Source organism: Dreissena polymorpha, chromosome 14, assembly GCF_020536995.1.
Source record: "Dreissena polymorpha isolate Duluth1 chromosome 14, UMN_Dpol_1.0, whole genome shotgun sequence".
NCBI classification, from domain to species: Eukaryota; Metazoa; Mollusca; class Bivalvia; order Myida; family Dreissenidae; genus Dreissena; species Dreissena polymorpha.
Genome location: NC_068368.1, coordinates 19,899,993 through 19,913,956, shown reverse-complemented (window position 1 = coordinate 19,913,956; position 13,964 = coordinate 19,899,993). Strand labels below are relative to the sequence as shown.

The following is a 13,964-nucleotide window of genomic DNA, read 5'->3' as shown; positions in this document are numbered from 1 at the left end:
CAGTAGGGGGCATTGTATTTCTGACCAACACAACTCTTGCTTTTCTGTATCTGTTTTACTTTTCGCCATGTCTGAATGTATACGCTTATCTAATGCCTACGGCTTCGGTCCATATACGGTTTGTGGCTGCCTGGCTGGTCACTATAATGCCATAGGGACCACAGTGGGGTTTACTATTTCTTAAATATATATATATATATTAAGTAACACCAATTACAGTATGTAGCATCGTCGTAGCAGAGACCTATTAAGTGACACCAATTAAGTCTGAATTAACATCGCAACAGAGATCTATTAAGTAACACCAATTACAATATGTAGCATCGTCGTAGCAGATACCTATTAAATAACACCAATTACAGTATGTAGCATCGTCGCAACAGAGATCTATTAAGTAACACCAATTAAGTCTGTAGTAACATCGCAACAGAGATCTATTAAGTAACAGCAATATCAGTATGTAGCATCATCGCAGCAGAGATCTTATAAATAACATCGGGTAGATACATGTCTGCTTGAACTAAAGTTTTATCAAGCCGCGCTCCGTCATCTGGTGTTATAAAGCTTTACTTCAGCGTAAACGATGGCTTTATTCCTGTCTGATATTTTATGATTTTGCATCTGCAAATTGAAAACATTTGATACTGTATATGAAACTATGTAAACAATAAAATAAAATAGATATACAAGTAATATCAAAGATCTATCCATAAAGTTGATAGATCTTTGATTAAAGTGAAAACCTAGGTTAGACAGCTACGTCGCTTGTTGGTTCGTATCAATATGATAATCCCTATTATTGGTACTTTTGTCGGTCATAATAAATCACAGACCTATATTGTGGTTCAAATGTGTGTGTTACGGTCCCGATTTAAACTGATGTCCACGGAAAAGTCATGTGTAGTTCTAGTGATTGTTATTACCACGTGTGTTTCATGGAGAACTTATTCTGTTTTGAGAAATTAACTTAGACAAAAATATACACACGCGTCGTGTCAATTGAATCCATGGGTTTTCACATCAAACGCCATTACAGACCGAAAGTGAAGTCATGTATAATGCTTTTCGGTTCAAAACAATAAAATTTACGGACTTAACACAAACCCATAGGCGGATGGATATTGTTTTGGCGTTGTCCGTCCATCCGTCCGTCCGTCTTTCCGTCCTTCCATGTTTCCGTCCGTCCGTCCGTCACTTTTGTGTCCGGAGCCATATCTTGGAAGTGCTTTGGTGGATTTCATTTAAACTTGGTATGAGTATATATATGGATAAGAGGATGATGCACGCCACATGGCATTGTACACCATCTGTTTAAAACGGAGTTAGGGCCCTTTGTATCTTGAAAAATGTTTTTTTGTGTCCGGAGCCATATCTTGGGAATGCTTTGACGGATTTCATTGAAACTTGGTATGAGTATATATATGGATTAGAGGATGATGCACGCCAAATGGCATTGTACACCATTGGATAATAACAGAGTTATGGCCCTTTGTATCTTGAGAAAAAATGCTTTTTTGTGTGTCCGGAGCCATATCTTGAAAGCTCTTTGATGGATTTCATTGAAACTTGGTATGAGTATATATATATATGGATAAGAGAAGATGCATATTTGCGTTGTCCATCAGTCCAGAAAACTTTTGTGTCCAGAAGTATATTGGCGGGGGATATCAATTCAACGAATTTGCTTGTTATTTATTCGATTTAGAATGATGATCATCTATGAATGTACCAATATTTTTACCATTTTGTGTTTTATTTCGCTTATTTTTAACATAATGTATACATTTGTTTTTGAGGCTCTTTCAACTATTATTAAATATTCATTTAAACAAATTTTGAACAAGTCACTTTAACTGTCAATTCTACAATCTGATTAAATCATTCTGATTAAATATTATAGACGTTCGGGATTTCTTTTTCTAATTGCGCAATGAAAAACTTTGTACAAAGAGCTCATGAAAATGAGTAACTATAAACATGTATTGACCTTCAATGACCAATCGGTCTGATACTATTAAACCGTATTTTATATCATAATTAAGGAATGCAAATCCAATGGGTAAGCTGTATCGATGATATTTATATTATTTCTGTCGGTTGTCAGTTGTGAATTAGAGCTCGTTAAATATAATTTCGTTTTTAAACTATTCACAAAGATCGAAGGACAGCAATTTGAAATTTAAAACCTGAAAATGTTTGAACTAAAGTTGTCGACTTTATGATTGTGCCGTCTATTGCGGTTTAGGATAATTAAAATAAAGGTGTTCAAGTAACGGATAAAGATAACAGTTAAAAATGGATGACTCCGCAGACACGAAACAGTCCAAAGAAATGGACGATATTGCTGAAACAGCCACCGATGAAACTGCAAACCACAAAGATGAAAAGTATGAAGAGGGCGAACATTTCCCACCGACGTGTCGCAAAAGTGTGGATGAAAATGCGAATACCGCACCTACAAACATAACGACCACTTGTTTTGGCAAGACAAGGCTGAAACCGCTGCTTAAAAAGTTCGTGCTGCGCGCGATGATGATCCTACACAGCGTGCTGGCAGCATGGCGCGTCGTGATATCGCGCGGGGACCACAGGTTTTGAACGCTCGTCGCTGGCAACGTGATCTGGGCTGTCGAAATATTTTTCTCCATAAAGAAATGGAACGTTAGAAAGCAGAGCAGGTATCGTATTTAAAATTCATATGTGAAAATATACATAGTTGCTTGCTGGTTAAAAATACCAGTAACAAAACTATTTAATGTCGAATTGTGTTGAATAATTGTCTACACAGGCGCTTGCTTATCTTAGACTCGTGTTCTTTGCAGGGGCGTAGGTAATGGGTAGGCAGGGGCGGCGGCCGCCTCTCCAATATTTCGGCTAGTCGTCGTTATATAAATAAAACGTATAATCCCCCAAAATCGCAAAAAATACAGAGAAAGACTACGATCGTGTGGCGCTCGTGACAGATTGAACGACAACTAGAGTATGCTTGTATGACCCGTATAACTGCAGACTAACCATAAATCTCATCGGATTCTTACGTAATTATGGAATCAATAAAATTATTTTACACCTTATTCAATCAGTAGCTAAAAGTTCAAATAGAAGTTCTTATTCCTCAAAGTAAACATGTACACTAAAGACGAACATAACTATAAGGCCCTAAGGAAATGTTCTTCTGCCTTTGCCCGATGAAGCGTCAATGAATATGCATAACATTGCGACTATTAATCTTGTGAAAGTAACACAATAGTACAGTGATCAAGGCGATATTTCAGCGGTCGATACCCAGATAAAAGAAAACAGCATTAGCCACCAGAATATGGTAGATACAACCATAAACAAGTCGGGTGTGTGTTTGCTTGTTCTCGCTGTCCGCACAAACGTGTCCCATGTTTCAGATGGCGCCCCAGTTTTGTTGTGTACCTTTTGCTACTACTCCCTGCTATCTGGCTGCTGCAACTGCACCAGTATGACGTCGCGCGGTCTGAGCAGCCGACTCAGAACACTACCGGCTCCGAAGGCAGCACCCTGGTAAGATGCCGAATTAAATTGAGCGTCGCTCTAGGAAAACGGGGTTTAATGCATGTGCGAAAGGTGGCGTCCTTCATGAGCATATGAAGTTCGAACAGACTCATCAGGGACGACACTTTCCGCATGTGTGGTATTTTTCTTATTTATTATCGAAAATCCAGTCAAGGCAGAAAGTGTCGCTCCTGCGGACTACACATGTTAATCTGGGTGTTCACATTTAAAAATTTAACATACATTCAATCCCGTTGTTCAAGAGCGAGGCTCAAATAATTGAGTGAACATACCGGTAGTTTTCCGACATATCTGCAGTGAACATACCGGTAGTTTTCCGACATGTCTGAAGTGAACATACCGGTAGTTTTCCGACATGTCTGCAGTGAACATACCGGTAGTTTTCCGACATGTCGGAATTTTCAATTTCCAACATACATAATCAAATGTACTAATTTCAAAATCAAAGTAACATTACTATCATAGTCAAGTGTATACATATCATAGTCAAATGTACAAATACCAAAGCGAAAGTACAAATGTAAAAAATAAAGTGACGTAAATATCATAGTAAAATGTATAAAGTTCACTACGAACGTACGTGACACTACTAACATAGTAAAATGTACAAATGCCACAGCGACCGCGACATACCTATCAGAGTCAATTGTACAATTGTCACATCGGACTTGACATTACCATCATATTCAAACATAAAAGTGTCACTACGAACGCGACATAACATCATAGTAAGACATACAAGTGTCACATCGGTTGTGGCATGATTTTCAAAGCCAAATGTAAACATGTCACAGCGAACGTGAAACAACTATCCTAGTCAAGTGTTTACATATCATAGTCAAATGTACAAATATCAGAGCGAACGTGACATTACTATGATAGTCATCGAATGTACATATGTACCAATGTCAAAACGAATATGACGTAACTATCATAGTCAAATGTATAAAAGTAAAACTTCGCACGTAAAGGATGACAATAATTATTTTCAATATTTTCAGTTCATGTGTCCCAATACAGTTTATCTACTGAATATTATACGTATCAAATGAACATTAAAAATGTTTTTTCATTCCCCATTACTGCTTTCGAAGCCGAAGTCTTAAATACCACGTGTTGTGTTTGCATTCTCCAGGACAACTTGCTGAATATCGAGGGGACCACGTGGATAGTCGTCATACAGGAGACGCTCATCTACGTGCTGCTGGTCGGCCGCTGGCTCAACGACGACGTGGCCGGCAAGAATCTGTCGCAGCAACTCATGAACTTCCTGGCAAGCGCCTCCGACATCATGGAGCTGTACGCGCTATTCGACCTGCCCGTCGTGCAGACGCACTTTCCCAGCACTATTGCTGTGCTGGCCATCTGGTCGAGCAGTTTTATCCAGTTTATTCCGGTTCTTACCAAAACCAAAAACCGTTCGAATGCGGTGGCCGACTCGTCTCCACCGTCCATCGAAGCGGGAGAAACCGGAAATCAGCACCGAGTTCGCAGATTTTCGATATAGCGGAAGTTGTCTTGGCCTTCCTCTTTCAAGACGGCCCGTTCCTGGCAATACGTCTGTTCATCATAATTAACTTCAAAACAATCACGCATAGCTTGTTTTTCTTCGTGATCAAAAACTTCATCACAATTATGCTGCTCATATACCGCCTCGCTGTGCTATTAAAGGCTAAGCCCGGAAAGAAACAACAGTAATATAATCTGAGTCAACAATCGAGCCTCGTTCTAAGAAAACCGAGCTTAATGCTTGTGATTGTATTGTACTATATTAGCCTGTGCAGTCCGCACATGCTTATCAGGGACAACACTTTCCGCCTAAACTTGATTTTCGATTAGAAAATACTATATTACAACAACAATTCCATAAAAGCGAAAAGTGTCGTACCTGATTTACATGTGCAGACATGCATAAAGCCCACTCTGGATCAGCAGACGATTTATTGCTTTAATCCTATCTTACGGAGGATTCCAGAGATAGTCGATGTATCCCGATTGTCATAAAGCCCTGTTTTCCTAGAACGAGGCTCTGTTATATAGCAGGGATGTGATCGACCCATCTCAAGCCCGGAAGGACTGATTGGCGTTCCAAAAACTACTACTACTACTACTACAACTACTACTACTACTACTACTACTACTACTACTACTACTACTACTACTACTACTACTACTACTACTACTACTACTTCTGCTACAACTACTACTACCACTATTACTACTACTACTACTACTACTACTACTACTACTACTACTACTACTACTACTACTACTACTAAAAATAATAATAATAAGAAGAAAAAGAAGAAGAAGAAGAAGAAGAAGAAGAAGAAGAAGAAGAAGAAGAAGAAGAAGAAGAAGAAGAAGAAGAAGAAGAAGAAGAAGAAGAAGAACATTTTGTTTACTGTCGTGTTTAAATAAACTAACAATGTTATAAAGTTATGATGCTTAATTTACATTCTAAATGAAGCTCTGTTTTTTGTGTGTAAATTATTACAAATACAATAAAACGAACAGTTCCCCCACGTATTGATGCTGAAGTGACAATAGATAAGTAAGATAGTTTCAAAGGCTAACTTTCTTAAATAGGGTATGATTGTTTTGTTTTGTTTTGGTAAGCTGTTGAGATCCTATTTAAGAGTGTAAGCAAGTTCTAATGTGTATGCTTATCATACACATTAAAAATTATCAAAATTCAAAATCATCAAAATGCAATCTCTTAAAATTTAAAGTGTGTATTACTCCATTTGATAGGTAGTGTGTGGTTTCATTTAATGGTATATGATGTATGATCTAAGCTTATATACCGATAATATCTACATGTTGCCAATGCCATAGGTTATTTATTATTTTGACGCTATTAGATATTTTTCACTGTTAATGAAAGTTGATGTTATTTAATGGTGAATTAAATCAAAACAAGGTCGGTGACCCGATGTTTTTTTCTTATTTTTTATAAAGCACTTGTCTGCTTTACTTGAATATACGCTTTTAATAAAATGTATTAGCAGAAAGAAAAAAAACAGAAAAAATCGCTCTGACCAGTGATTCGATTTCGTAAGACGTGTTTTGGTAAAAAAAAGTCTAGCATTTGATACAAACGTTTAAAAAAGGGCGGTTCAGAATAAAATAAGATAATGGGATTACAGAACCGAAAAGGCGGTGCATGCCGCTGCAATTTTATTGTTTTAAACATTATATTTAAGTTGTCACAGAAGTAAGCGGGTCGTTAACTATATTTTGTATGACTCCTGTTAAAGCTTAAATATGGCCACCAATCTAATCTACAGTACAGTTTCAGTTACTGTCAATTTTTTTATTTTCCAAATTGAGTACTACGTTTAATTGTTATTTTTTACGATTCTGTATTTTATTTGTCGCTTTATTTTATTTATTGGCGATGACTGAATGTGGACGACCTTTCGCTCAGTTGAAGCCGCGCGATCCGATTCTTAGCAGATGTGAAAAATCAGCCTAATTACCCGTTAGCCAGAATATAGGCAACTACCAATCGGTCCGCGACTTTTAGGGGCCCCATGAGACCGAGTATATACAGACTAGTACAGTGATTGTTGTCTTCCATTCTCAATCTAATTATTATAATGTCATATTGGAATTACGCTATTATAATTACATTCCATACCAACAAATGGACATTTTCACATGTAATAAATTGCCAGCCTTTGCACTGGTAGGCTTATTTGAACTAGTGAAATGTAATGGGCACTGGGGTTGTAGTAAGCACTACGCCGACAAGGGGCTTGGGGTGGGACCCAAAAGTTTCAATGCCTATTGGCCTCCGCGTTGCTTTATCAGTTACTTCTATGTATAGTAACGACACGCGTAATATTTTTTAATATTCTATAGGGCGTTAAAATGCTTTCATATGAATATATACTCAAACAAATGTTCCGAAAAGCATCGTATAGGCTTAACCCTGTACTGCTTAGATACGTATTTTGATGCATGTGTAGGCCCTTAGAAAGTTAAATATAACCCAGGACCTTTTTTACGCTATAAGTCTAATAGATAAAGAATACATGCGGTCTCTTTTTGTGGACACTCCGGCCTTATATTAATGCAGTAAAGTTACCATATATTATGGGCGATCCCGATGCTATATCTGGACAAAGTTGTTCTTAAGGTTACAATACACTAAATACTTTTGGTGTTCAATGCTATACCCTCTAAAAACAAAATCTTCATTTATTTGAAGACACAATTCTCTGTACGGGCACTTGCCATGACTTTATTTTTGAATATTTCTGTGTTCATGTGGTAGGGAAAACATTGTTGTATACTACAAATTCCCTGTTTTGCTTTTAGGTTGGAGACTACATAAGACTTTGACAGTTGGCGGGAAACCATCATCAACTGGAGAGATGCCGGTAAAAAGATGGCCATAAAACAGTGACCGCTGATTCGCATTGAGTTCTTTCTTACATATTGGATGACCTATGTTTTTTATTGTTTAAATCATTGCGGCTTGGAATGCTCTTTAAGAAAAGGTATGGTTATGGGGGTGTCTACGCGCAAAAGTTTGACTTTATTTTTTGTTAAAGTTATTGCTTTTACATTGAATTTGTGCAGGAAATCTTTTGGTATGTTGTGACCTAAACTAACTTATGATAAAAATGAAATATCATCTGCAAGTGCAAAATATGACTGGGAAAGCAGATTTTTGGTCATTTCTTAGCAAAAGGGAAGAAAATAAGTGCATTAAATGCATGAATTCAGATTATTTGACCTGGAATAGTTGTTTTTCAAGTTGACCCCCCACCCTTATATAGTGGAATAAGGGCTAAATTGCTTTCCGACTTAAATTCAACCGCATATTGGTTGACCGTGTCGCGTTAATGTGTTACATGAAGTTAGAATTCAACGCCAGGGACTCCATGATCGAGTACGCAACTAAAACTTTTGCGAAAAGCATGAACATTCAAACAGAGCCCCATTTCACCGACATGGAATGGCAGGCATTTTTACAGTATGGACAGTGCAGCAGATGCTTAACTGAGCCAGCCTTCATATTTAGTACAATCATGAATTGAGCAAGATTTTATCACTTCATATTATTCATAAAAGTACACTTAAAATACATAAATGCATGTTTTTGTTTCATTTTTTTATCTTTTTCTATTGGGTATTTTGACTTTTTCAGGAAGAGGAATGTCTGCGACTAAGTCAAGGGCCACTGGATAAGGGTTGTTGATGGCAAAACAGGTAATAATATCATTTTGTTATCATGTACACAAGCAAATAAGCATATGTATGATGCTTTAGGTGTGAAAGACTGTCATAATCAGGATTGTGGTCACTCACACCCTTGCCGTCATGTAATTCTCCTCGCAGTTTGTATTGATAGTTCCGCGTCCTGACATGTAAAGCTCGTGCTTTGTTGGCAGCTGAAGTTGGCACTTAACAGGGTTATCCTTGTTCCTGAGCATGTATGCAGTACAGCTGAGTTGATTTGCTACTTGTTACCCTACAATTAGCTTGTTTTTGGTATTGTTTTCTCACAATATGCTTATATTCATGGTTCCGGCTTAAAATGGTGTCGCGCCTTACTTAAACATAGGATTGTTATAGCAAGTGTCCCCCTTCATCATTTACCTTAGAGGGATTTTTTTGACAAAATTTGGCACTTTCAGCAACTTGTTTTGTTTTTTATTTGGTACATGCTTCTCTCATTCAGTGATTTAATGACAGTATTGTCCTTATTCTTTTTTCTTTGCATAGAAAGGTGACATGAATCATTGATATTTGTTGTGTTGAGAATTCTGCAGGAAGCTGTGTCCCCAAAAGAAGTACTAGAAACCCCTTTCAGGACACTGCCTTGATCTGAACTGCCTTTCTACCCCTATTACTACATGGAACATCATTGCTAAGCTTATAATGCTTGCCTACATATGTGTTTTTTGTTCAATTTAACTTTTCCTTCCAGCTTAAATCCCCCCCCCCCCCCCCCAACAAATGAGCATTGTATTCTTTCGCTTGGTTACAAACTCCCATTTGGACCAGATTGCCACCATAAAAATAGCCTAAAGTACATATTTTGTGTCCAAAATATGAAAATTTGTATTGTCTTGAACCTCTAAATGAGAGCTGGCAATGCATTTTGACCATCTGCTGCAGTTAAAAGGCACCCATGACATTATATGCTAGAATATTTCATTGGCGGCTGGTAAATAAATGGGCACCGATCGACAAGGCGCTTTCAAGATTTTACACTTTATTGGTGTGAAATAACAAGTTATTGGAAGCTTATTGATTTCTACACTTCAAAGTATCTTTGATCTCTCATTTTGACTAATTAGTTTATTGTCTTGGATGAAATTGGATTGTTTTTGCTTTGAAATTGGCATTTTTGGGATGATTAAAAAAAAACACACAAAAAAGACATTATCAAAATTGCTTAGAGTGAAAATATCTAACAAATTCATTCTTTCCCCACCACACATTAGCCACACTTGCATGTCTTTTTGGTTTGTTTTGGTATTTTATTGCAGATATTGAACACAACAGCTTTAAATCTTAAAGGGGCAGTTAAGCTTTAACAGGCCTAATATCGCCTTCTTCGGACTGAAAACACCCGCGTGTGAAAATATGATACAGAATGGCCAAATGGACAGCTAATCCAGCCAAACTTAATATATTGGTGCAATATGGATGGGATGATAATAATATGAAAGAAAAACACATTTCAGTAAAAATAAATTTCTCTTATAGGTTACAATACACTAAATACTTTTGGTGTTCAATGCTATACCCTCTAAAAACAAAATCTTCATTTATTTGAAGACACAATTCTCTGTACGGGCACTTGCCATGACTTTATTTTTGAATATTTCTGTGTTCATGTGGTAGGGAAAACATTGTTGTATACTACAAATTCCCTGTTTTGCTTTTAGGTTGGAGACTACATAAGACTTTGACAGTTGGCGGGAAACCATCATCAACTGGAGAGATGCCGGTAAAAAGATGGCCATAAAACAGTGACCGCTGATTCGCATTGAGTTCTTTCTTACATATTGGATGACCTATGTTTTTTATTGTTTAAATCATTGCGGCTTGGAATGCTCTTTAAGAAAAGGTATGGTTATGGGGGTGTCTACGCGCAAAAGTTTGACTTTATTTTTTGTTAAAGTTATTGCTTTTACATTGAATTTGTGCAGGAAATCTTTTGGTATGTTGTGACCTAAACTAACTTATGATAAAAATGAAATATCATCTGCAAGTGCAAAATATGACTGGGGAAAGCAGATTTTTGGTCATTTCTTAGCAAAAGGGAAGAAAATAAGTGCATTAAATGCATGAATTCAGATTATTTGACCTGGAATAGTTGTTTTTCAAGTTGACCCCCCACCCTTATATAGTGGAATAAGGGCTAAATTGCTTTCCGACTTAAATTCAACCGCATATTGGTTGACCGTGTCGCGTTAATGTGTTACATGAAGTTAGAATTCAACGCCAGGGACTCCATGATCGAGTAACGCAACTAAAACTTTGCGAAAAGCATGAACATTCAAACAGAGCCCCATTTCACCGACATGGAATGGCAGGCATTTTTACAGTATGGACAGTGCAGCAGATGCTTAACTGAGCCAGCCTTCATATTTAGTACAATCATGAATTGAGCAAGATTTTATCACTTCATATTATTCATAAAAGTACACTTAAAATACATAAATGCATGTTTTTGTTTCATTTTTTTATCTTTTTCTATTGGGTATTTTGACTTTTTCAGGAAGAGGAATGTCTGCGACTAAGTCAAGGGCCACTGGATAAGGGTTGTTGATGGCAAAACAGGTAATAATATCATTTTGTTATCATGTACACAAGCAAATAAGCATATGTATGATGCTTTAGGTGTGAAAGACTGTCATAATCAGGATTGTGGTCACTCACACCCTTGCCGTCATGTAATTCTCCTCGCAGTTTGTATTGATAGTTCCGCGTCCTGACATGTAAAGCTCGTGCTTTGTTGGCAGCTGAAGTTGGCACTTAACAGGGTTATCCTTGTTCCTGAGCATGTATGCAGTACAGCTGAGTTGATTTGCTACTTGTTACCCTACAATTAGCTTGTTTTTGGTATGTTTTCTCACAATATGCTTATATTCATGGTTCCGGCTTAAAATGGTGTCGCGCCTTACTTAAACATAGGATTGTTATAGCAAGTGTCCCCTTCATCATTTACCTTAGAGGGATTTTTTTGACAAAATTTGGCACTTTCAGCAACTTGTTTTGTTTTTTATTTGGTACATGCTTCTCTCATTCAGTGATTTAATGACAGTATTGTCCTTATTCTTTTTTCTTTGCATAGAAAGGTGACATGAATCATTGATATTTGTTGTGTTGAGAATTCGCAGGAAGCTGTGTCCCCAAAAGAAGTACTAGAAACCCCTTTCAGGACACTGCCTTGATCTGAACTGCCTTTCTACCCCTATTACTACATGGAACATCATTGCTAAGCTTATAATGCTTGCCTACATATGTGTTTTTTGTTCAATTTAACTTTTCCTTCCAGCTTAAATCCCCCCCCCCCCCCCCAACAAATGAGCATTGTATTCTTTCGCTTGGTTACAAACTCCCATTTGGACCAGATTGCCACCATAAAAATAGCCTAAAGTACATATTTGTGTCCAAAATATGAAATTTGTATTGTCTTGAACCTCTAAATGAGAGCGGCAATGCATTTTGACCATCTGCTGCAGTTAAAAGGCACCCATGACATTATATGCTAGATATTTCATTGGCGGCTGGTAAATAAATGGGCACCGATCGACAAGGCGCTTTCAAGATTTTACACTTTTATTGGTGTGAAATAACAAGTTATTGGAAGCTTATTGATTTCTACACTTCAAAGTATCTTTGATCTCTCATTTTGACTAATTAGTTTATTGTCTTGGATGAAATTGGATTGTTTTTGCTTTGAAATTGGCATTTTGGGATGATTAAAAAAAAACACACAAAAAAGACATTATCAAAATTGCTTAGAGTGAAAATATCTAACAAATTCATTCTTTCCCCACCACACATTAGCCACACTTGCATGTCTTTTTGGTTTGTTTTGGTATTTTATTGCAGATATTGAACACAACAGCTTTAAATCTTAAAGGGGCAGTTAAGCTTTAACAGGCCTAATATCGCCTTCTTCGGACTGAAAACACCCCGCGTGTGAAATATGATACAGAATGGCCAAATGGACAGCTAATCCAGCCAAACTTAATTATTGGTGCAATATGGATGGGATGATAATAATATGAAAGAAAACACATTTCAGTAAAATAAATTTCTCTTATAGGTTACAATACACTAAATACTTTTGGTGTTCAATGCTATACCCTCTAAAAACAAAATCTTCATTTATTGAAGACACAATTCTCTGTACGGGCACTTGCCATGACTTATTTTTGAATATTTCTGTGTTCATGTGGTAGGGAAAACATTGTTGTATACTACAAATTCCCTGTTTTGCTTTTAGGTTGGAGACTACATAAGACTTTGACAGTTGGCGGGAAACCATCATCAACTGGAGAGATGCCGGTAAAAAGATTGCAATAAAACAGTGACCGCTGAATTCGCATTGAGTTCTTTCTTACATATTGGATGACCTATGTTTTTATATTGTTTAAATCATTGCGGCTTGGAATTGCTCTGTAAGAAAAGGTATGGTTATGGGGGGTGTCTACGCGCAAAAGTTTGACTTTATTTTTTTGTTAAAGTTATTGCTTTTACATTGAATTTGTGCAGGAATCTTTGGTATGTTGTGACCTAAACTAACTTATGATAAAAGGAAATATCATCTGCACAGTGCAAATATGACTGGGAAAGCAGATTTTTGGTCATTCTTAGCAAAAGGGAAGAAATAAGTGCATTAAATGCATTGAATTCAGATTATTTGACCTGCGAATAGGTGTTTTTCAAGTTGACCCCCCACCCTTATATAGTGGAATAGGGCTAATAATTGCTTTTCCGCTACTAAATTCCAACCGCATATTGGTTGACCGTGTCGCGTTAATGTGTTACATGAAGTTAGAATTCAACGCCAGGGACTCCGTGATCGAGTACGCAACTAAACTTTTGCGAAAAGCATGAACATTCAAACAGAGCCCCCATTTCACCGACATGGAATGGCAGGCATGTTTACAGTATGGACAGTGCAGCAGATGCTTAACTGAGCCAGCCCTTCATATTAGTACAATCATGAATTGAGCAAGATTTTATCACTTCATATTATTCATAAAAGTACACTTAAAATACATAAATGCTGTTTTTGTTTCATTTTTTTATCTTTTCTATTGGGTATTTTACTTTTTCAGGAAGAGGAATGTCTGCGACTAAGTCAAGGGCCACTGGATAAGGGTTGTTGATGGCAAAAACAGGTAATAATATCATTTTGTTATCATGTAACACAAGCA

General features: G+C 37.1%; 1 protein-coding gene and 1 long non-coding RNA gene across 2 annotated transcripts in view; both read left to right on the top strand.

Moving 5' to 3' along the window:
• Positions 1-3,401: 3,401 nt before the first annotated feature.
• Positions 3,402-13,964, top strand: part of LOC127856898 (transmembrane protein 26-like) — an 18,013-nt gene continuing 7,450 nt past the window's right edge. The window contains exon 1 of the mRNA XM_052393093.1: positions 3,402-3,531. The gene's annotated coding sequence lies outside the window, so the exon portion shown is untranslated. The remainder of the gene's footprint in view (positions 3,532-13,964) is intronic.
• Positions 7,868-13,925, top strand: LOC127856904 (uncharacterized). Its single transcript, XR_008038228.1, has 6 exons — positions 7,868-7,931; positions 8,705-8,766; positions 10,455-10,516; positions 11,291-11,352; positions 13,028-13,089; positions 13,866-13,925. It is a non-coding gene; the product is annotated as an uncharacterized LOC127856904 (long non-coding RNA).